This window comes from Antechinus flavipes, chromosome 4, assembly GCF_016432865.1.
Source record: "Antechinus flavipes isolate AdamAnt ecotype Samford, QLD, Australia chromosome 4, AdamAnt_v2, whole genome shotgun sequence".
NCBI lineage: Eukaryota > Metazoa > Chordata > Mammalia > Dasyuromorphia > Dasyuridae > Antechinus > Antechinus flavipes.
In genome coordinates this window covers 442,427,587-442,451,893 of record NC_067401.1, presented here as the reverse complement: position 1 = coordinate 442,451,893, position 24,307 = coordinate 442,427,587, and the positions used below count along the sequence as shown (strand labels likewise).

Sequence of the window (24,307 nt, the reverse complement as noted above, 5' to 3'; positions counted from 1 at the left end):
AACAAACATTAAATACATCTTCCCATAAAACATAAATAATGTACCCCCATTCTGACCTTTCTGAAGGTCTGTATAGAACAGAGTAAGGGTCATTAATGTTTTTGGCTCACAGCCAAATCGGAACCAAGAGAAATTGGCTTATTTATAAGCAAAACTACCCATAACTTTTCTTTCCAAGATCAGCAGCTCCCCCCATGAATCATTCTTCTCATTGTCTGTTAAAGGTTCTAAATTTAGAAGAGTACAATTCATTACACAAGACCTTCCATGTGAAAAGAAAGGGCTCTCGGCCCACTAAATGATGTGGCAATTAAAGACAAGATTTAAAATCCCATCATTTAATAAGAATTACTATTCAATCCCAAGTAATCTATGACACCAATTAACCAACAATTATAATTTTTGAGTTATTAAAGGCTAGTAAATTTTTAGCTGTACCTTACACATTATACTGCTGTTTTGTTTTTACCAGATCCACAGTAGCAAGAATTTTTTAATCACATAAATTTATAAATACATTTTTCCTTTCCTTCCTTGTCTTGTTCTTTATTTCTCTCTTCTGGTCTCCCTCACAATATTTTTTTCTCTGTCCTTCCTTCTCTCCTTCCCTCCATCTATCCCTCTCCCTCTCCCTTTCCCTCTTCCTCTCTCCCTCTTTCTCTCCTTCCCTCCCTCCTCCTCTTCTCCCTTCTCAATTATTTATGAGTCAATACTTTAGGGATTAGAAAACTGTGAAATACTAGATGGAGTGATAAAATAACTCCTCCAAGTTAGAATGGACTTCATTCTTGGAGGGTTCTGAATACAAAAAATAAGAGCTTGTCCAGTTGTCAGTGATAAGTATGTATAATTATGATTTCATTGCTGTAATGTCTGGACTAGATGTCTAGAGGACCTCAGGACCAGCCCGAGTCCTTGGTCTTAGTGGAGGAGTGATGAAGGCAGGAGACACATGAGGATGTTCAAAGATGGAGTCAAGAGTCTTCTCTTGTGTCTATGTCTGAGGCTCTTTGTATCTGAGAACAATTCCCAGTCCTCTCAGTCCTTAAATACCTCAGTATAATTATATCACTACAGCAACTGAGCATGTGCCAACTGTAGCCATTACATCACCATATAGTACTAAGTATATGCCAACTAGAGTGATTACATCATTACATCACATTAAGTGTATGTTTAACTAGAGAACCATTATTCCATCAATCACACTGACTAGGTGCTTAACTATAAGCACCCTGCTGTCCTTGATTCAAGTATACCTTTCCAGAGTTCCAGCTCTCTACACATTGCTATTTCTCTTAAGAAAAAGAAAAGGAGAGAGAGTGGAGTAATATATTTTTGTACTTCAGCTTAAAGGAATATGCACAAAGGGAATGTATTTGTATCAGTTATGAGAAGCCACAGTCAAAGTAATGTTATATGATCCATATCATGGCAGGAGAATCCAGAAATCTTGGCATAGGTGGATGTAAAGCAGAGATACTTATCTATCTTAGCTCTCATAACTACAACAAAACATTGTGGTCTCCTCCTGTGAAAATGGGCAAGCAAAGAAGCTCAGGAATACAGGGACTTTTATCAGTGGATTGAACTTCAGGCTTATTTGGGGAGGTTTATATCTTGATATGACTCTTAGCAAGAGATTAGCTAAGGTATAACTAGGATCAGATGAAGAGGACATTATACCAGAGTATTGATTTTTAGAAGGCTGACACACTTGCAGTATTTTAGCACCTACTTGGCAAGAATAATTAGTTCAAATAGTATTATACAGTGGCCTACTAGTGGAAAATCCTTCTCTATCCTAACTTGTTCAATTGAGGATGCATTTCATACTTGTTCCTTGTGTAAAAAATTCTACTTGCAGTGCTGGTTCAGTGTCCATGTCTAGACAAGAACAGATAATTGGCAGTCCAGCTGAACATGAAACTACAAATCTGGGTATGAGACTTGAGATTCTGGAATTCTCAAACAGAGGGGGATTCACAGAATCCAAGATAAATGGATTTCTGATTGTAATAGTCTGTTGGGGTAGGAAGGAACCTTTCACATTTTTTTTTCTTCTAGGACTTTGAAAATTAAGTACATGATCAGTATAATCCAATCAGAGCTCAAGAGGTACCAAAAAGACTTGACATGCACACTTGTTCATTTAGTAATAATTATAATCACTGAATTTATATAATAATTAAAGGTTTATAAGGCACTTTAGACATATTATCTCATTTGTGATATGCATATACTATGTGAATTATGAGGAGGGAATCCTTCCCCATATTCCCCCTTGGACTTATACAAATTGGTTGATGAGAATCCTTGAATCCCTTTAAGACTCAAATAAAGTACCATCTTTTACAGGGAGTCTTTTTTGCTCATCCTCTTCCCTTCCCCCAAGTTGGTATTATCCTCTTCCACAATCATCTTACATATATTTTATATGTACTTCCAAATCACATGATGTCTTCCCTTTTAGAATGTCGGTTTCTTGAAGGCTAATACTACTTGACCTTTGTTTTTGTATTTCCAATATGTAGCGTCATGTCTTGTTATTTTTATTTAGTTGCTTCAATAATATATAACGCTCTATGATTCCAATTAGTGTTTCTTTAGCAAAGATACTCTGATACATAGATGCTGGATGACCTTAGCCTTGTAGTACTACCAAGCAATTTACCAAAACTCTTAAGTTACGTTGAAGTTATATATTTGCATGAATAGAAGAATTTTCTTCCTTTCCACACAAATAAAAGTATATATCCAAACCCCCAAAAACAAGAATTAAAAAAACCAAGCAAACAGAAACAAGTTGGTGAATTAAGTAAGTAATTATCGTTTACCCAATGTAATTGTGTTTTACACAGTGGCATGCCCTAAATAACACAATTTCCTAATTTTTCTCTCTTCAAAATTTCAAAATACTTTAAAGATGGACAAGGAAAAAAAAAGCCACCAATCACCACTATGTGACCATGACTTTCTCTGTCTTACTCTTCAAAATGAGAAAGAATCTGTAGTACCTACTTCCCAGAGTTGATAGGGGGGTGATCTATTAAATGTTTATTAAAAGACAGAAGGGGCAGGAAAGTGGCACAGCGAATAGATCACTGGGTCTCAAGTCAGAAAGACCTGAGTTCAAATGTGGTCTCACATAATTCTAATCATGTGACCCTGGAGAAATAATTTAAACCTATTTGTCTCAGTTTCCTCATTTGTAAAATGAAGTAGAGAAAGAAATGTTAAAGTATCATACTTTGCTAAGAAAACCCCAAATAGGGTTACAAAGAGTCATACCTGAAACAACTGAATGACTACTTTTTTTTTTTTCTAATAGAATGTAAGTTTCTTGAGGACACGCTTTTTTTTTTCCCTTATAGAACTTTAAAGTATTTTGAAATTTTCATGTTTGTTCTTTTAAAATTCCTTTTTTTTGGGGGGGTGGATATATACTTTTATTTGTATGAAAAAGGAGAAGAAGAAACTCTTTGTACTTATACAGATATTCAACTGCACTGCAACTTTTAGTAAGTTTTAGTAAGTTGCTTGATGATACTACAAGGCTAAAAGATTTTTCAAAGGTTATCCAGCATCTATGTATCAGAGACAGGCCTTGTGCTCAGTTCTTCTGGCCTCCAAAGTTGGCTTTCAATCCACTCCTACACATTTCCTCTCCAAGCATGTATTTTTTGTATTCCAAAATATCCTAATGACCATTTAGCTAAGTATGACACTCAGGTTAAATACTCATTTTGTGATGTGCTGTCCAAGTAGTTAGAAATAGGAGGCTTTGGGTGAGAAGGCCACTGGGCAGCTCAGCTAAGGGAATAGACTTGCAGATTTGGAATCACAAAAGCCTGGCTTGGCATGGTGCCCCTAACTAACTCACCAGATGGCTATGGACAACTCTGTTTAATACATAGGATGGGGATAAAATTTTCCCTAGCATCTATCTCACAGAGTTGTTATGATGCTATAAGATGATGGATATAAAGTGCTTTGGCAATAAAAAGTCAATTCTATGGTTTGGTACTATCAATTATAAAATAAATTCTCTGATAGATTTTCTTTTTACCAAAGCATCAAATTTCTACTAGTGATAACTGTTCTCTGATATTGATAGTTTATCTTTTCTCTCTGTTAAAATGAAAGGAATGGGCCAGATAATGATACTAATTTAATTAGCAATAATTATTTAAGTTTTATAAAGTGTTTCACATGCAACACAAAACTGTATGCTCAAATTGCTGGAACTTGAAAATAGCTAGTACATGGAATGATGGTTTGTTTTGTGCAAGATAAAAGTATGATTCTGACTCTCTAAATATGTATATTTGGATGAAGTCAATGAAGTGGTTTGCCCAAAATCGCACAGATAGTAGAGATGAGATAAGAAACCAGATTCTCTATTAATATCCAGAACTCTTTATAGTACATCATGTCCTTTATTGATCCTGAGCAAACTAGAAGCCAGGGAGAAATGCTGGGGATCATGTCAAATGCATAGATAAGAAGAGATCAGGGTGAAAATTAAAACAATGGTAGTGCTAATGCAGAGCAAGAAAAGGCTGTGATTTAAATATAGGATCTTGACAATTAATAGGCTTTTGAGGCAATTAATCAAAAATTATTTATTAAGGTCCTATTTATCCCAAGTGTTATGCTAAGCACAGAAGATACAAGTACAAAGAATGACAAATTCCTATTATAATATTTTGATGGGATATATAGAAGAATATAATGGAAGAGAGAAGTATGCATTATATACATATGTAGGGGTAAATACATATCATAATATGAATAAATATAAATGCATGCAATTTAATCTTAGAAAGAAGATAATAGCAATTGGAGAGAACTTCTTCATGAAGAAACTGTTTTGGGGTTGCATTTTAAGAGAGTGACTAATAGATCAATAGTAGCAAGGAGGAAGTATGTTCTAAGTGTGTGAGGTAGCCAATAGAAAACCAGAACTATAGGAGATAAAAGTATTATTTTGAGAAAGAGTGAGACCAGTTTGATTGAATCACAGTGTATTGAAGGTAGTGAAGTGGTCAAAGAGGCCAGGAAAAGAGATTGTGGTCAGTTCCATAGGACTTTAAAAGCTAAATAGTACATAGTATAATACTTGGCACATAGTAGGCTCTTCATAAACACTAGTTGACTAGTAGGCTAAACTATTAAACAGTGTAATTTACATTTGACTTTAGTATTAATAGGCAGCCACTGAATTTTATTGAATAGGTGAGTCATATGGCTAGAGCTGCAGTTTTTAAGAGTAGATGAAACAGATTGGTGAGAAACTTTAGACTAATTTGAAATAAAAGATAACAAAAAAGTTCTGAACCATTCTGACTGGAACGAAGATATTGACATAAAGAGAAATAAATCAATTAAAAAGAGTGTCAGGTTTAGGAGCAAAGAGAACATGATTAGTTTAAACTCTCTCAACTTAAAATCTCAAAGCACAATTCAAAGAACTTGGTATTTTGGCTTATGTTACCAGCTGGTAAAAAAAAAATGTGCTGATAGCAATGGCATTTGGCAATGAGATTTCTTTTCTTCAATGATTTTTGATGTTTTTGAGACAGTCCAGTTTCATTCAGTTGTCATTTTATCAAACACATTTTGATCCTTTCTATGGATGCTTAACATTAATAGAAGCAGTACCCATGATTTTGAAGTTGGCAATACCAGGGTCAAATTGTACCTCTGACACTAACTGAGTAATTATAAGGAAGTGCAGTGAAAAGGGCAATGAATTTGGATTCAGATGACCTGCCTTCAGATCAACCTTTGTCACTTATTGCGTCCATCATATACATCAGAAATATGTCACTTCTCCTCACTAGGCTTCAGTTTCCTCAGTTTCCTCATGTATAAAATGAGGAGGTTGGAAACAAAGATCTCTAAAGTCCCTTCCAGCTTAACATCTAAGACTTATGAGCTATTTAAGTCATGGATGGGTCATGAATTATGTTGGTAAAGGTCTCACAGCAAAGGTCTCTATGCTGATAAAATCATAGATCCTTTCCATACATCTAACTGCTGAAGTGAAGATAGACAACCTAAATAAAACAGTGGCTAACATGTCACAGCACACATTCTAATCCTGCTGAAGAATGAGAACCAATGCTTTTTTCTACACCATGTGTTTTAAAGGCAAATCCTTTGTATAGCTGCAAGGTCACTTCACCACAGGTAAGAAATTAGAAATTTTGAGGGCGATTGAACACTGAATTTTCCCAGTCTATCAGTTTGAAGTTATTAAGCACAGATACTTATGGAATGGAAATACACTGAGAAGTGGAGGTTCAAATGATCAGAAAACTAACATTCTCTTCTAAGAGATTGGGTGTTATGGTCTTAATTGTCTGTGATGCCCCATAAAAAAAGCATCTCTGTTTACTTTGCTTAAATTTCTTTATTTTCTTGGCAAGGTTTGAATCTTCTCCAAAAGAGCATGTTATAAAAAAGTGATAATCTGGGTTTGCCAAGGAAAGTTTCTTTAGCTTCTCAGTACCTCAGAAACTTTACCTGTTGGTATTTTCCTTACATTTCATTCACTTTCTCCTGAAAATTCCAGTGACCTTAAAATCAATTTTCTGTTGCTCACTTATTCAAGGGTTTATGAATTGTTGATATAATTATTCACATATAATGTACAACATATGCATTGAATTTGTATATATTATATAGTTAAATATTATAAATTCTATACTCTATGATATATTCTATATCATATATCCTATCATATATATTATGTACAGACATATGTATTCTCACACATATATGCATAGCAACATTTAATTTACTAATGTAACATATAGATGAATGTGTATATATACACAAAACTGATTAAAAAGTTATCAATCTTCTAGCATATGTCAAGCATTGTGTCAAGTGTTAGTGATATGAAGATAAAAATGATGCAGTTTCTGCTTTCAAGGATTCTGCTTAAAACAGACTTTGTGCTGATGATCAGTGAGACAATCAAAGGCAATTTCTATTTAGTCTTAATTTTTTCTTCTCCCCAAATTTCTCCTGTAACTCCATTCTATTGTGTACATGAAACCCAGTATTTAGCAAGAAAAAGACTAAGTAGGGTTTCATTGTCCTCTGCCTCATTCAACCTTCATTTCTACTATTGTGCTCAGTCATGGGCACCAAAGATTAAAAACAACATTAATTTGTCAGCTAGAGGAGGATACTCAACATAGTGAAAGTTCTGGAAATTGTCTAGGTCAAATAAAGATCAATGAAAGGAATTAGGAATTTTTACTGAGGATTTACTTATCTAGTTCTAATCTCTCTCCTATTCTCCAGACTTGAACCTCCAAAAAAGAAAAAAGTACTTGAGTATACAATTTTCTATTTTAGTTCACTTTATTGATGAGAAACTGAGGGAAACAGGGTTAAGTGACTAGCCCAGGGTCATCTATTGGACATTTCAAGCTAAATATCCTATTAATATCTTAAAATTATGTCCAAAACTGAGCTCATTATATTTTCTCCCAAATCCTTCTCCCTTCCTAATTTTGCTATTTATGTAGAGGCTCCTATCATTCTCCCATCACCCAAATTTGAAATCTTATTATTGAAATTTTTTGGCAAGGCAATTGGGGTTAACTGGTTTGCTAATGATGTTCAGTGTCTGAGACCAAATTTGAATTCAGGTCTTTCTGACTTCAGGGCCGGTGTTTCTTCTCTACTTAGCTTTCATGCTGGAATCTTTTTTTTTTTTCTTCTAAAGTACAAGTCATATTTCTTCATGATTAAAGTTTCCTAAAAGGAACTTTTAATGGGCAACTTAAATGGGCAACTTCCAGTCAAGGTATTTTATTGAAGATTTTTCTCCTTGAAGATTTTCAAGCAGAGGCAGGACAACCACTTTTTGGGATTGTTGTTTTGTTGTTCAGTCATATCTGATTCTTCATAACACCATTTGAGGTTTTCTTAGCAAAAAATGGGAGTAGTTTGCCGTTATTCAAGGTTAAATGACTTGGCCAGAGTCATATAACTAGGTGTCTCAAGCTGGGATTGAACCCATATCTTCCTGACTTTATACCAGTGTTCTATCCACAGAGACATTAGCTGATTTATACTTCTTGGATATGTTATAGTAAAGATTTGTTTCTTGAATGAGTTGTCCTAGATGATCACCAAAGTCCCTTTTAATGCAAATTCTGTAATTCAGACTCTGGCAGTCATGGCAAAGAATCCATAAGGAGGACAAGATATTAATTGAAAAATCTGGATTTGCCCAAGTTGAGCATGAACAGCTGTTCAGGAAGTGTTTTAAGGATACTGAAAAACATTTTTACTTTAAAAAATTATAGAAAGGAAAACATTAGCAAATGGTCTGTGGATCATAAGAAAAGAGAAAATAAACCTCAATGATTTCCAACCAGTAGTAGGAGTGGTGACAGTCTTAAAAGGCATGTTAATGTTTTCAGAACTTTAAAATGGTTTAAAAAAAGACCTTTCCCCTCTCCTAAACCGTTTTTATGTTTTATCCCTAGACACACATTTTCTGATTTTACTTTTGCTTTAAAAAAGAACATCTCTCTTCTAATTCTTTATTTACTTTCTCCATTTCATTTGCTTTTTACTGGTAGGTCCTTTGATTGTGATCTTATAATTCATTTTCAAGTGTTCTTTTGAAGGCCTGATTTAGTCCTTGATTCAGGTCTTTTTCCCTTTGTTGCAAATTGTTAAGAGGTTTGAACATTAAAGACCATTTCTATTAGTAAGAGTAGCTTTCAAAGTGCTTTACTGAGCCCTGAGTCTATTTTTCTGGGACTTTCCACTCTGTGTAATGCAAAATTAAAGTCATATGTTATTTCATTAATCTATACAACAACTTTGGGAAATGTATGATATCATTCTCATTTTACAAGGGAAACTAAGGCAGTTAGGAATTAAATGTTTCACCAAGGGTCATATAGCAAGTAAGTGTCTGAAGCTGCATTTGAATTTGTATTTTTCTGTCTTCAGATCGATGCTGTATCTAGATAGCATTACAAAAGAAATGAATTATTTTGAAATAAAGTTATCAAAATTATAAAATAAAAATACAAGTTCACAGATCTCAGGTTATGAACTTCAGAAAACTTGAGTCTGTTTCCAGCTTGTTTTTATTCATTATTTTTATTAAAACATAGATCATGAGATCTTAAATTTGGGTTGAGATATTAAAACTAGAGCTTAAAGACTATCTAGTCCAACTATCTTACTGTATTTTATAAACAGGAATCAGAGGCACAATTTGCTTACATTATTTTCTCTAGGTGATTTATATAGCAAGTGGTAAAGGCAGGATTCAAATCCATTTTATGCTTCCCTGTGGAAGAAGCCTATAATAGAAAGACTGTGGCCATGGATCCAAATTCTAGCAGGACCCGTAAAGCTGAAAAGGTATGCAATATAGGTCCAGTGAAGTAATATATATCCAGATAAACTGTGAGTGCGTCATTTTCAAGGTGACCAATGAATGATGAAATATTTGGCCATCAAAACTCTGTACAATGGCATACCAAAAGAGGAATGTGAATTACAATGAAGCATCTACATTGATGAAATCAGGAAATCTTAAAGAACTGGAGAATTGAAATGGTTTGACCCTCTTCCCAAAACAAGGCTTGTATGCCTTTGAAGATATTAGGTACAGTTGGTAAATCAAAGGGATGAAGTCTTTGGGCAAAAATGAAAACGAGTTTAAAAGTATATAATATTAATCATGATTAGACTCCTGGGTAAAAAGAAAAGTTGTTCTCACATTATAAAGCACATGTCTAATTTAACCAGATTGAACACTGGACTAATTTGGATACCCCCACTAAAAGAGGTGGTAGGGAATGCAGATTTGACCTCATTGCTTCTATCTCCCTTTTCTTCTTTGATGTACATTAGTTCCCATGGTAACCATATTGGGATAGTTCCAGAGTGACATCTACAAATGTAGTATAAGGTCATTTTTATCTAGTGCTTTGAAATTTAAACCAAGGTTTGTGATATAGAGGGAAGCTTGCCTAACAGATTCTGCAGAAAGCCCGATGCTCTGCATTTAAGTAGCAACGTGGTATGTGACTGCTTCAGGCCAGCCAGGTTTTAGAAAGTTCAATACTGTACTGGATTTGTGGGGTGGGAGGAGATTCCCATGAGCCTCATTTTCCTGCTTGGCTTCTGTGAGGGAGAAGAGTCTCTCCCTAGGCCGTGTTTTTGGCTGTTATCAGCCTATGAGGCCAGCAGCCAAGGGGAATGAGGGCAATGATTTAAAAGCTGCATTGCCAAGTCCCTGTTGGAGAAGAGAAGGTCAGTAGAATTAATTTTCTGTTCAGGTACTGGGCTCTTCCTTGCCAGGTTTCCTTTTGGGACTTGTCTGGCTGGGTGTGTTGAGGAAGATGGAAAAGAATGGGTGTTTCTACAGTATCAGTGTCTCACTGCAGAGATCTTTACAATTGGGGCAGCATCCACAGAATAGCAGGAACGATTTATTAAATGCCTACTGGCACCACACACTGTTCTAAGAGTTTACAAATATTTTCTTGTTTGATACTCAAAACAACTCTGAAAGGTCAGTGCTATCATTATCCCCATTTTACAGTTGAATAAACTGAGGTAAGTAGCAATTAAATGACTTGCCCAGTTAAGACTGGATTTGATCTCAGGACTTCCTGTTTTCCTGCTCTATTTGTTGAGACAACTGGCTATAGCAGGAACAAGTCAATTCATTTAATTTGATTTCAATTCCACAAGCAATTGTTAAATATACTTCTTGGGTGCCAACATTGTTTTTTGTTAGATATTTTGTTAGATAAATTGTTAGATATACACAGATAGACATACAAAAGTGCCTGCTTTCAAGGATTGCACTGTAGATTGGGACGAAATGGGATATCTACCAAGAGAAGTACAGAACAAAATAAAACTAAAATAAATACAAAGTTATTCGAAGAAGGCGTTTAAAAATGGGAAGTTCAGGAAAGGCCTTTTGTAAGAAGTGGAACTTCAGGGAACTAGATATCCCAAGAGATGGAAAAAATGGAAACCTTTGTGGATGTAACCATTTGTGGAAACAAGTGGAAATGGAAAACAAAATCTTCAGTATTGAGAATAACAAATTAGGCCATTTGACTAACATAGTGTCTGATTTCTAGGAGGCTCTTTGAAAATATTTATGATTGACAGAAGGACAATGGGGCATGGAGATCAAAAGGAGAAATAAGGTTTAGTCAGCAACCTGGAAAAAAAATAGGTTGAGGTCATACTGTGACAGGCATAAAATACCAGAAGTTTTTGTGTTTAATCCTAAATGCAATAGGGATGTACTAGTGCTTTTTGAGCAGGAGGGTCATCTGGATAATCTGAGTAAGATACATTTGGGAACTGTACACAGAATAACTGGATAGGCTTTCACACAAGGACCAGGTGAGAGGCCGTCAAAAGTCCCAGAATCAGCTTGGTTAAGCTAGGAAAGACTCATCGAAAGAATGCAATGAAGAGTGAAGTCACAAAGCTTATTTGTAGAGGGTTTGTGATCTCTTTTGAGCACCCAATTGAAATCATCTGTCTTTGAAAGTTTGGAATAACTGTTAAACATTATTCTAGGCAAAGCAAAGACAATAAAATTACAAAATAAGTTAATTGCTGCCCTGAAGGAGCTTATAGTCTATATTTTTTATTTGTTATCATTATTAATTTTTTAAAGTTCATAGAACCTTAATCCTAGATTTTAATTTAGAGACCATCAAATCCATTGCTTCTCATCTTGTAGCTGAGATAAATGAGACACAGATCAAGTGATTTATCTGGAACCACATAGCAAATAGTTTAGGTAAGATCTGAACCCTGACCTGCCTGATTCTAATTCAAATGCCCTATTCAATGGGCCATACCCAAATCTCCTATTACACTGGATGTTTTTCTCTCTCAAATTTTCCAAAAGTTGGTTTCTTTAATATGAGTAACACTGTACTTAGGAAATAAGGAACCACTCTTAGAATCAATAAGACTTGGATTCAAGTTCTATCTTTGATAGACACTATGTGATCTCCTAGTGCTCTAAGTCTATTAATTATAGGCAGGTTGCCAGTCTGCCATATTAGAAGAGTTTTCTATACTGAGCACTCCCAACAATGTGGAAATCACAAATCTTAACCTTTCTATCTCCCCTTCAAAGTGGTTTAAATAACAGAATCTCTTGACGTAGGTATTTTGAACCGAGTCCTACCAGTGAACACCTGGATAACGCAATACACCATTTTACCAAATGAAACCTCAATTTTGTAATCTTCAAAATGTTTCATATTTACAACAATGTAATTGAAGAGAATTACAATAACACAAATTAGCTTAGAATCTTTGTAACAATAATGATCAAACTGACTCCAGAAAAAAGTGAGAAAACCCACTCTTTACCCTTCTGTATAGAGGTAGAGAACTGAGAGAGTAAAATATTACTTATATTGTCAGATATGGTGGATATATTGCTTGTTTTTTACTGAACCATTTTTCTGCTCTTTTAAAAATGTTTCATTATGAGAAGTGTTTCAAGTTGGGAGAGAGGATAGAGGTATATTTGTAAATGAAAATATTAAAAAAGAAAGTGTATCAATAAAAATCAGATTTATATATGTACATTCATATTTCTGTATATATGCATATATATGCATATATGTATATACATAAACACATGCACATATGTGTGCACACAGATGACACACACATACATATGTATATGCAAAAATACATGCTTGAAGACTCACATATACATATACATACATTCATATATACACACATGCATATATGCATTTGGACTAGCTGGTCTCTAATAAATCTTAATATATCTTTTGTTATTCTAAGATCTGATCTCAAGATTTTATGTTGTTCCTCTAGGTATAGATTTCCCCCTGAATTTAAAGAGGCATTTTCATGTAAAAAGAAATACAGTCTGAAAGACTTGATGCTTAAGGGCATGTGTATCTCTGTCTTACACATCTATTTTATTTCAAAAATGACTATTTTTGATATGTAATTCATGGATACAAGTTCCAGTGTGCCTGGAGATTCCTCAGAGTTAGTCTGACTGGAACTTCAGAAGTAGAGTAAGGCAGGAATTAACATATTTCTCTTGAACTCCAGTACCAAGTAACTGTCTGCTGGACACCTCCACCTAGATGGCTCAAAGTCATTTCAAACTCACCATGATTTTAAACAGAACTCAGTCTTCTTTCCCAAATCAATTGTTGAGGATAATGCTATCTATCTCCCTACTCACAGCATATCCTTTCTAGTTAGACCCTCATGTTCTCTTCTCTGAAGTATTGCAGTAGCTTTATCATTGGTCCCCATCTCTCACTTATTCATTCCCTATACAGCTACCAAGCAAGTATGACTGTGTCACTATCACTAATCTGCTCATGAATCTTGCTATCTCCAAACTTTTTCATCTAGTTTTTGAAGGCCTTTATAATATGGATTCAGGCTAACTTTTCAGTCCAATTTCATATTACTTTCTCACATGGACTCTTCATAATAACCAAAGTGTCTTATATGCCCTATGAGGCATTCCATTTCCTGCCTTCATTTCCTTGTAACTGACTGCTTCTCCTGATGCCTGAGGCTTCTCATCTCCACCTCTACAAATTCCTAGCTTTCTTCAAAGCTCTGTGAAAGTGCTATCATTTATGACATTTACCATCATGCCCCAATTGTCAGCACTTTACCCTCCTACCACCAATTTCCTTTGTGAATATTTTATGCATACTTGTCTGTGTATATTTTATCTATTTTAAAATTTTCTTTAGTATTATTATTGTTATTTATTATTCTATAGATTATTTTAATGTGTACATTTTATAAATGGGGTATAGAGCCCCTTTTCAGGGTTGCTTTCTAACTTTGGTATCCACCTGATTCATGCAACTTTCACCTGTGTAACTCACCCAGTGGTCATACCCTAGTAAATTATTAAGCAGATGGACTAAAACAAATTGAAGATAATGAAGGCATCTCAAAACCCATTGGTGGGTTAGAGGAAATGTCTACTTCCAAACATGGGAAGACTTCCTGCAGCAGAATGGTTACATGAGAACAATTTGTCTGCAAAAGCCATGAACTTGGTGGAAGGAGGTGCTGTGGTGCACTTAGAGCTTAATTGGACATAGAAGACACCAAGATTATCCATAGCATACCAAAATTTTATCAATCAACTTGACTATTGTCTTGCCACTGGACTGTGATGACTCTGGGAGAGAGTGTGAGGCAGAAGATTTTGTGTGACTGCCTTACTTAAATCCAGTTTCTAGACTATTGAAAAGATATCACTCATATAATTTTATAACAATTTTTACTTATTGCAAAGGTAAATAGGCAATAGCAAGTGACAAAGCAAGAAGTTTGAATACTCTGTAGTCACAATCTTGCACATAGGTGACCCAAACTATACAATTAGTTGCTTACTGGATAGAAGCAGAATGGGATTTTGCGATTCCTGGTTGTCTGAGTAGCCTTTTTGAAGGAGCACATTGCTCATCTCCTGGTATAAAGACAGAGTTAGAAAAGTGCCCTAAAAACTTGTCTTTCATTCAATCCTGCTCTGCTTGCTGTGGCAGAAGGGGTGCCACCTTTTTGTAGAAACACATAAAAATACACGAATACATTTGTGAAAATGAGTCCACTCGCCATCATTACAAGACACGTGACCACTCTTATGGACAATACAAAATCCAGTAATTGAAAGACAAACAGATTTTGTTGTAAGAGGACTTACCAGGTATTACATCCAACTGGCAGCTCTGAGTGAAACAAGATTATCAAATGAAGGTGGACTAATGGAAGTTAGAGCTAAATATACATTTTTTATGGATTGGCCACAGTGAAGAGGACTTTGGTGAAACTAATGTAGGTTTTGCAATCAAACTAATATAGTCAGTAAGTGTGTACATCTACCAAAAGGAAGGAATTACAGCCTCATGAAAATGCAATTGCCAATAATAGGGAAGTACGCATATCATCACACAGTGTATGTCCCTACTGCGATGAACTTTGAAGAGGTCGAAGAAAAATATTATGAAGTCCTGGAAGCTCTCATCATCAAAGTGCTGATTACAAGTGTCCGAATGCCAAAAGTATGTTAAAAAAAAGAAAAGCGTGAGATGTTCAAATTTAGAGATATCTCCATTCTAACTTCATGTGCCCAATCTGTGGCAGACCTGAGCTCCTATTGGTCTGCTCAGTCAAACACATTATACCTTGACTCCAACATAGAGATGTCATTTTGATTCCCTTTGAGAATTATAGACAACAACCAACTTTGTATTTCCTTTGTAAATATTTTATGTTTACTTATTTGTGTACATTTTATCTCCTACCCCTTTCTTAGAGCTCTGTAGAAAGTAAGCTCTTTGAGGGATTGTAGATTTTGAACTAGAAGGGTCATTTAGTCAGTCTGTCAATACATATTTATTAAACATTTATTCTGTGCAGGAATTATACTAAAAACTATTGATATAAAAAGAGGCAAAAGTCTGCCTTCATTCTTAAGGAACTCAGAATCAAATAGGAGAGACAACATGCAAAGGAATATTACAGACATGATATTGATATCCATAGGAAATAAGAGCTAGAAACAAAAGAATTCAGAAGGATTGAAAAGGTTTCCTATAGAAGGCAATATTTTGGGGGGACTTAAAGGAAGCAGGGGAGGTCAGATATTAGAATGGGGAGGGAAAGTGTTTCTTGCAAGACAGCTAAAGAGAATTCCTAGAGCTGAGAGACAGATATCTTGTTTGTGGAATAGCCAGGAAGCCAGTGTGGCTGGATTGAAGAGTGTATGTTAAGGAAAATCCTCGGAATGCAACAAGGAACTAAGTTATGAAAGACTTTGAATACCAAACAAAGGATTTTATATTAGAAGCTCCAGCCAAAAGAGACTCATGGGAGTTTATTGAGTAAGAAGGAATGTTGGACTTGTCTTTTAGCTTAGCTGAATGGGGGACAGATTGAAGTGGGGAGAGGCTCAAGGCAGGCAGACCAACTAGCAATTGGTTGTTCAGGTTTGATGAAATGAGGGTTTTTACCAGGGAAATGGCAGTATCTGAAGAGAGAAGAGGACCTATTAGAGAGATGTTGCAAAAGTGAAATCAGTAGGTACTGGTAGCATATTGAATATGGGGGAGAGATAGTAAGGAATCTAGGTTTCTAGATCGTTGTAAAAGGAGGATGGCATTGTTGAGGTGAAATATACCTTAGCAATGTTAGGGTCCTCAAGTCGGTGTCTCGAGTATGATATAAGAATTTGCAAATGATTTATTATGCAATTAACAGCAGACTAAGTTCTAAAAGAAGTTAGCAAAGGAGTAGGAGGAGGAAGATAAGTTAATAGGGAAAAGTTGAAAAACCAGGTATTTCATGCCACTTATATGCTAATTTATGGCTTAGAGATGGACTTGAGGAGGCTGCTTCTGACTTTGTGCATAGAGGTATGTTTTTAAGTCTGAAAGTGACCAATAACGAATTTTGCTCTATGTTTGGATCAACTTAAAGCTTCCAATTATTGTTGCTCATTAATCTCAGAGATTCTGTTATCACTGACCAATAGGCTGATATCTGATAGCTGGCAATATTTGTGGGATCAGAATCCTGGTCATATAGAGTAGGATAGCATAGGGAAGAAATATATAATTTCTAACTACATCATTCTCAAGGCCAGATGGTCTTATAGTAATCACTAGCTACATCTTTCTGAGAAGCTGCACCATGTCAGCATTACTCTCTACAATAATAAGAAGTTAGTGGAGTTTGGGAAGGTTTGGGGAAAGAGAATTAATTCAGGTTGGGGCATGTTGTGTTTTTGGACAGAAGTTTGAGATGTCTAGAAGGCAGTTGGAAATGTGAGACTGGCAATCAGTAGAAAGGTTAAGGCAGGATAGGTAGATTTAAAAATCAGCAACATAGAGATGGTATTTGAATCCATAGGATTGATTTTACAAAGTGAAGTAGTATATACAGAGAAGAAAACATGGCCAACCAAAAAACCCTGGGAGATCTACAATCATAGTATATGGATAGGAACAAGATCCAGCAAAGAAAATAGAGAAGGAATCTGATAGGTAGGAGAAACACGAGAGTCCAATGTCTTGAAAACCTAAAATGAGAGAAGATCAAGGAAGACTGGGTGATCAGCAGTGTCACAGACTGCCGAAAAGTCAGAGATAGGGTAGACTGAAAAAAGACCATTGGATTGACCAATGTAGTTAAATATATTCATTTTACAGAGCAAGGAAGTATTGTTCTCCCCCTGCTCAATACACACGGTTTTTAATGACTTGACTAACTTTACAAAAGGCTTAAGTGTCAGAGGTGGGGATTTGCACCCTGCTCCTTCCTCTGCAGATCCAGTCTTCCTTCCATCACACCAGCATTTCATTTTTTTTTTTTTGTACCTAGCACCAAGAACAATACCTTACACATAATGGACTCTTAACATATGCTTGTTGAATTAAATTGAATGAATCAAAGTGGTTTTTAATAAAGGCTAGAATGGAAAATGAATTGAGTCACACCCCTCCCCCCATTTAATGGAGTGAGAGATTTGTAATTGCTGCTGCTGAGATGATTGTATTTACCTGCTGCTCCAGCATTTGTTAATTTCACCCCCATCAATTTAACAGGACATGCTTTATTGATAAAGTAAGTTACGTTGCTCTAGTTCTGTTTCCCACAGATCTGAACTTTAAGAGGTGGATAAACAAGCAACTTAGCATATGTGACCTTCTGACCAGAGAGTGTTAAATTCCGGGAACTATATTACTTTACTCCTTTTCTTTCATTTGTCTGTGGGAAATCCCTTGATTTATGTTCAATCCCAGGACACAATAAAGACCCTCAGGTATGCCAAATGAGAACTCTGAGGAATGTATCAAATAAAACATTTAGCTCCTCTTAAAATTTACAAATAAAAGTAACCTTTGATTAAGGAGACTAAAGTTTATAAAGTGCCTTTATCATTTTTTAAAAGTCAAATGTATCCAAACGATATAACCTCAGCATACTTTTGTGCTCTTGTAGGCCTTTGAAAGGAAAAAAAAAAAGAATCCAAATTAAAGGCAGTATGCTGATATTGCATATGGAGACCATTGACTCACAGATATAGTGTAACAGGCAGTGTGGACTAAGGGATAGAGAACTGACCTAGAAAGATCTTAATGTCTGTGACACATACTAGATGTGATCCTAAATGAGTTATTTAACTCCTCAGTGAGCCCAGGAAATTCTTTAGGATACTAAGTTGCAGGAAAATACTAATGTGCGTTAGCTGAATGAGTTTTCTTACCACTGGAGTTCCCCATTCAAATTCTATTTCCTTATCCTAGGATCAAGAGCATTGTTATTATTGGTCCTTTTTTCTTGAAGAGGTCCATGACATGAAGGAGGTGATGCAATGACTTACAAATGAATTGGATTTGTGTAAGGGAGGGCTGTGCAAGATCACCAGCCTCACTTTCTCCTCCAGAAGCATATGGGTCCCGTAGCCAGAAATTCATCAGGACAACTCACAATGGTCCTGAACGCAGTGGAAGAGCTTGACCTTTTTTAAGCTAAAGTCTGAACAGATGTCATTTTCACTGAGGCAACATCCCATCAGTGATTAAGGATAGGTAAGAAATGAAGCAGAGATGGGTCTTTTTTAGTCAAAAAAAAAATCAGTCTGGGAGGAGAAGACTCTTAAGGTTTCTGTACAAAATAGAAACAATTTCTGTTTCATTTACTCTGAGCCTGAGACCTTTTGTTAGCCAATCAATGAGAGCCAGAGTGATTTGGATTTAAGGTAGCTAGAAGGAAGCAAAGAAGGATTTACACCACTTGTCTCATTTTGTAGATGAGGAAACACATGTCCAAGCATGCTAAGGTCACAGAGTAACAGAAAAAGAATTAAAACCCAGTTCTTCTTCCCAAAGAGCCAGCGATCTTCATATTGTATCAGATAGAGGGCACAGAGCCATAAAATCTGGAGATTTAAAAGAGTCTTTTGCCTTGTTATATACTATACTCCTAGCCTTACGTAATTGATATCATGTCAACAGAACTCTGTTAATCAAAGAAAAATAGTTTAGTATTTCTGAGCAATAGAGTGGTGAGGCCATCTTATGATGAAATGAAAATCCTGATCACATAATCTTCTACCTTTCCATTGACAAGAGGACTTAGACATAGAATTTGTAGCTGGAAGGCTCTTTGAGGGCAGACAGCTGAACCCTCCCATTTTACAAGTGAAAAAATGGAGGTCTTAAAATGTGTAATGAATTGCTCATGTTTCATCTTCCCGAGTTCAAATCTGACCTCACACACATATTAGTTGTGTGATTCTGGGCAATTCACTTAACCCTGTTTGTCTCTGTTTCCTCATCTCTAAAATAAGCTGGAGAAAGAAAAAGCAAAGCTCTCCAATATCTTTGCCAAGAAAACCCCAAATGGGGTCACAAAAAGTTGGACATGATTAAAAAAATGACTGAACAACACACAGATTCAGATCTGCAGTACATATTTTATTACCTGCTCTTAGGATTATAAATAACCATTGCATTTGATGTGAGATCAGTGGTGTATTTACACTTAGGGAAGATGTAGCTTGCCTAAATGACATATGTAGTAAATGGCAGATGCAGAATTCAAACTCAGATCCTAGGATTTCAAGTTCAACATCTATTCTATTGAACTATGATTATGTTTATCTACCACAACTTGTTAAGTCATTCCTTTAACAATAAACATAAACCTTTCCTTCCATTTATCTGGCAAGATAGAGGAAAAGACTCATTGTATCAGGTAACACTTACAAATTGGTCTATTTATAATTATGATCATCTTCTTCTAGTTGTTTTTTATCCTCCTCCTTTTCTTTCTCCTTCTCTTCCCTCCTCTTCATCTTCTTTAACTTCTCTTCTTCCTTCTCTTCCTTCTTTCTCTTTTTGTTCCTCCTCCTTTCTCTTACTTTTTTCTTTTCTGTTTTCTTTTTCTTTATTCTTTCTCCTTTTTTCCTCCCCTGTCTCTCTTTAAAGAGACTTCATAATTTTAGATATTACTCAGTTGGCAAAGAAGGCCAAGGTTGCTGAGGGGACCCCTTGAGACTTCTGGAAAAGAAATTTCAATCCAGCTTGATTCCCAGTAAGGAGCGTTTGGGTGTGTTCCAAAGTCCTCCACCCTTCACAATTTCAGGTGGGTCCAGGCTCAAAGGTAAGAGGCTCCAAAGCAGCCTGGAGCAGCCCCAACTCATTAGCACTTTATTTAGCAAACCAGTGTCAAACATCTGCTTATGAGTTCTTCCCTTAGCTTAAACAGAAGGGAAAATAAAATGCCATCCAGCACATTTTGACCAGAATCCAGATTATGCTGTTTATAGGCATAGTTGAAGCATGCTCAAATCCCCTCAGAACTTAAACCTCTTGGAGGCCTTTACAAAGAAAGAAGGGATTTTTATTTCAGCATTTAAAAGAGAAATATCCTGTTAAATGCTACAGAATGGTATTTCTTTTAGAGTATAGAAATTTTTAAAAAAAGTATGACTGTCTCAGTTCTTTGAAAACTGTTGTTTTTCAATCAGGGAAACCCCATTAAATATTGCATCAAAGACTTATCTATCCTTATGACATTATGTAAATTATTTTAATTTCACTCAGTCTCAGTTTCCTTATCTATAAAAGGGAAATAATAGCAACACCTGTTTTATAAGGTTGATGGGAGTATCCAAAAGGATATAATATGTAAAGTGATCAGAAAACAACAAAACACTAAATACATGCCATATATTATTCCTTTTATCTTTAGAAATAGAGATTTGCACAGAGAAATCACCCACGAGATTTTTCTTTTCGTCCTCACATTAATTTGCCTAGTCAGATATATGCTACTCAGCAGGGTACACAGTATTCTGGGGACCTTGCTCAGGTTCTCTTACATTGTACTGATACCAGTGGACCATAGCAGGATTAAGAAGATGATTGATATTCCTAGTGAGAAGTACCATCCTCTCCTTTCAGCAGGGAACTGCCAAAGGCTCTTAGTTACTTTGATGTAGGGCAACTGGGCTGCCCCACTCAATAGGGTCACTATCCGTTTTGAAACATGGACAGGTATTATACTAAGGGGTAATACTTTTTCCTTTGGTATTTCTGGGTTTCTCATCTCTGATGCCACAGGCTGATAGGGATCAATTAATTGGTGAGTTGTGTTTCCATCAAGGACAATTTCAGATATTGGGAGGGGATCAAGAAAAGATGCAGTGTGACAGGGAGGTTTTACTGGCTATGAACAGGGGAAGCATCTACAGCAGAGAAAGCCTATTAGAAATGGGAAAGGCCTGGGAAATCAGAACATTTTCTGTAAAGTGACAGGAAGAATTCTCAACCAGGGAACTATCATTTAATGGCCAGTCTGTTCTTAATAACTGAACCACCCTTGGGAAAATCATGGATTTTCTGAAATATTTTCCTATCTTGGAAATGAGGATAATGTTTTTTTCTATTATGGAGCCTAAGGAAGAAAAGATACATGAAAACATATTGTTTAATCATCACATGAATTGCTAGTCTCCCATTCAATCTTATGGATCAAAACCACCTGGTCTTGGAGTGTCGAACATGTTTACCAAGGCAGTAACATCTTATAGCCTTTAAAGTGGTAATGGTAGAGAAAATCTAATCTATGTTCTTATAGATATGCTCTTGGTTCATGCTCTCTGGATAGCAACATTCATCTCACCTCTTTGGACTCTAGAATAGTTCTAAATTTCCATCTACCAGAAATCCTCCCTCATCCCTGAATCTTATATATTTCACTGAACCATAGTGATGTGGTGTTAGAATAATGATGTCAGCATTAACAGCTGTCATGTTTTATAAATGTTATACCAAGATAAATTTTATAAGGTATTCAGGGCTTAGATCACTATAGCTATTTTCATATACAAATACACAAAAACCTCAACACATTTCTGTATTATATGATTCATAAAGTCATCTCTGTGTAAATTTCAAGTATAAGATAAAGTGGTCCTTGAATGCTCCCAGGGTATCTCCCTGCTCACCGATTTTGGATAAAAGGCTATTTTTGGTAAGTATACTCATGACATCAAAACTCTAAGAACACACTTAGAGGAGATTTGCCATGTCTACACGGGCAAACTCTCATCAGTTTAAATGAAGGCTCCCCTTCCTCTGTCCAAGGGGATCTCAAAGAGTCTCACCTTAGATGATATGTGACCATATGTTTAGAGAAACAGTTTTGAAATTCCCAAATAGAAATAGTTTTGATGTGATTTCACTTCAAAGTAATCTGACTCAGCAGAGAATGCTGATCTTGGAAGCTGGAGACCCGAGTTGGAGGCCAGACCTCAGTTTCTTTCCAGTTGTGTACATGTCAATCACTTAACCTTTCATTTTATTCATTTGTTATGATTAAAGAATAATTTTAATAATACATCTTACCACTTACATTACTCCAGATTTTACAAAAGCTGTACCATCAGAGAACAATCTCTAACAGACCCTGGTTTTGGATTATAATTTTTTGTTCAAAACCCTAAATGATCAAATATTGAGCCTCTGCATGAAAAAATGTCCAGTAGCTGATGATTTTTCTTTTGATTGCAGGAACTCAAAAAGTCAGTAAAATAAGATGTAAGACATGACAGTAAGACCTGTCATTTATTTACATCATGTTTCAAGAATATATAAAAACTAGTGCATGTATTACCTAAATTTAGCTTCACAACAATCCTTTAAGGTAGACTTTTAAATTTTTTTTCAATAAAAATCTGTATTCTTAACTGATTAGGGAATTTCTAATTGGGGAATTTTCTCTACCAATGGAGATCTGTAAATCTTCTTCAACTTGTTTTCTTTAAGTTACCTTAAACACTCAAGGTGCTAAATGAATTGCTTGGGATAACACAACCAGTACGTATCCAAGAAGACTTGAATCCAGATTTTCCTGATGCTAAGGAAAAATATCTAACCTCTGGTGTCAAATCCAGCATGCCATTTACCCTACTACCCCTAAATTGCAATTCTATGGAATTATGGGTATTAATGCATGTTTGAAGATGAGGGAAATGGGATTCACAGTTGTTTAAATCAGATTATTGATAGGAAATAAAATTTAAAGGGTTTCCCCCCCCCATTTTCAAACAATTAGAATTTATGAAAGGTACAACTTTAAAACAGGTATTTTGGAAAGTAGTTTACTAATGACTCCAGGGGAGAAATATGTAGGCAATATATTTTAAAGTTTTTTTTTTCTGAATTATTAATATTTTCCATCACTTTTTAAAATCTAGACAATCAGCAAATTGATAACTTAAGCCCAGATTTCAAATATTTACCCTGAAAATTTAACAATGGCTCTCCCAAATCATTGCTCTAGGGCACCCCTGCATACCGCACATTGTCCACTCTGCCAGTGAATTCCCTCCATGTAAGGGATATACCTATCATGGAAAGCATTTTGAACACTCAAACCAAGGTCTCCTGGTTCTAATTCCTTATCCATGCATTCTCCTCATCCAGGAATTTCCTTTACCAATAAAATTGTAAGTTTAATCTCCCTTTCCTAATACATCTACAGGCATGAGCACAGTGTATCATGTACATATCTCTCCCATTAGAAATGAGCTCCTTAAGGAAAAGGATTATCTCAATTTTTCAATTTGCACATGAAAAAACATGTGCAGTGTTTTGCACATGGTAAGCACTTAATACATGTTTAATTCATCCATTGATTCATACAAGACACTTTACATTTTTCGTTATTTCTTGAATTGGAAAGGCCATAGAGTTCATTATTATGGCCAGTTGTCTCTGTAATGAATGAAGCTGGTTCTTAGAAAGCCACAAACTTCTCTGTTTGAGACTTTATCGAAGATTTTACCTCATTGTATAATCTGCCTACTCTGGTGTTTTTTTAATATGCTCTTCAAGAAGGCAAGGTTGCCCAATGAGTAACTAAAATATATACTTCGGTTAATCATGTATTTATTTAAGGTGAAAATTAGAGAGAGGATATTACAGAACACATGTCTAAATATTTTTTTAAATTAATAAAGCAAGAAAGCTTGACTTTTCAGTGGCAGCAGGATGGATTGGGTATTAGAGATGGCTGACAGATGCAGTGATTTAGTGGAGAAAGCCCTGGATTTGGTGTCCAGAAGATGTGAAGAATAATCCAGCCTCACATAATATGTGATACTGAACAAGTGACAAGTCTGCCTCAGTTTCTTCATATACAAAATGGAGATAATATCACTTACCTCCAA

General features: G+C 35.6%; 1 pseudogene; it reads right to left on the bottom strand.

Annotated features, from left to right (window-relative positions):
* Positions 1-14,682, bottom strand: part of LOC127561656 (dihydrofolate reductase-like) — a 29,802-nt pseudogene extending 15,120 nt beyond the window's left edge.
* Between the last annotated feature and the right edge of the window lie 9,625 nt (positions 14,683-24,307).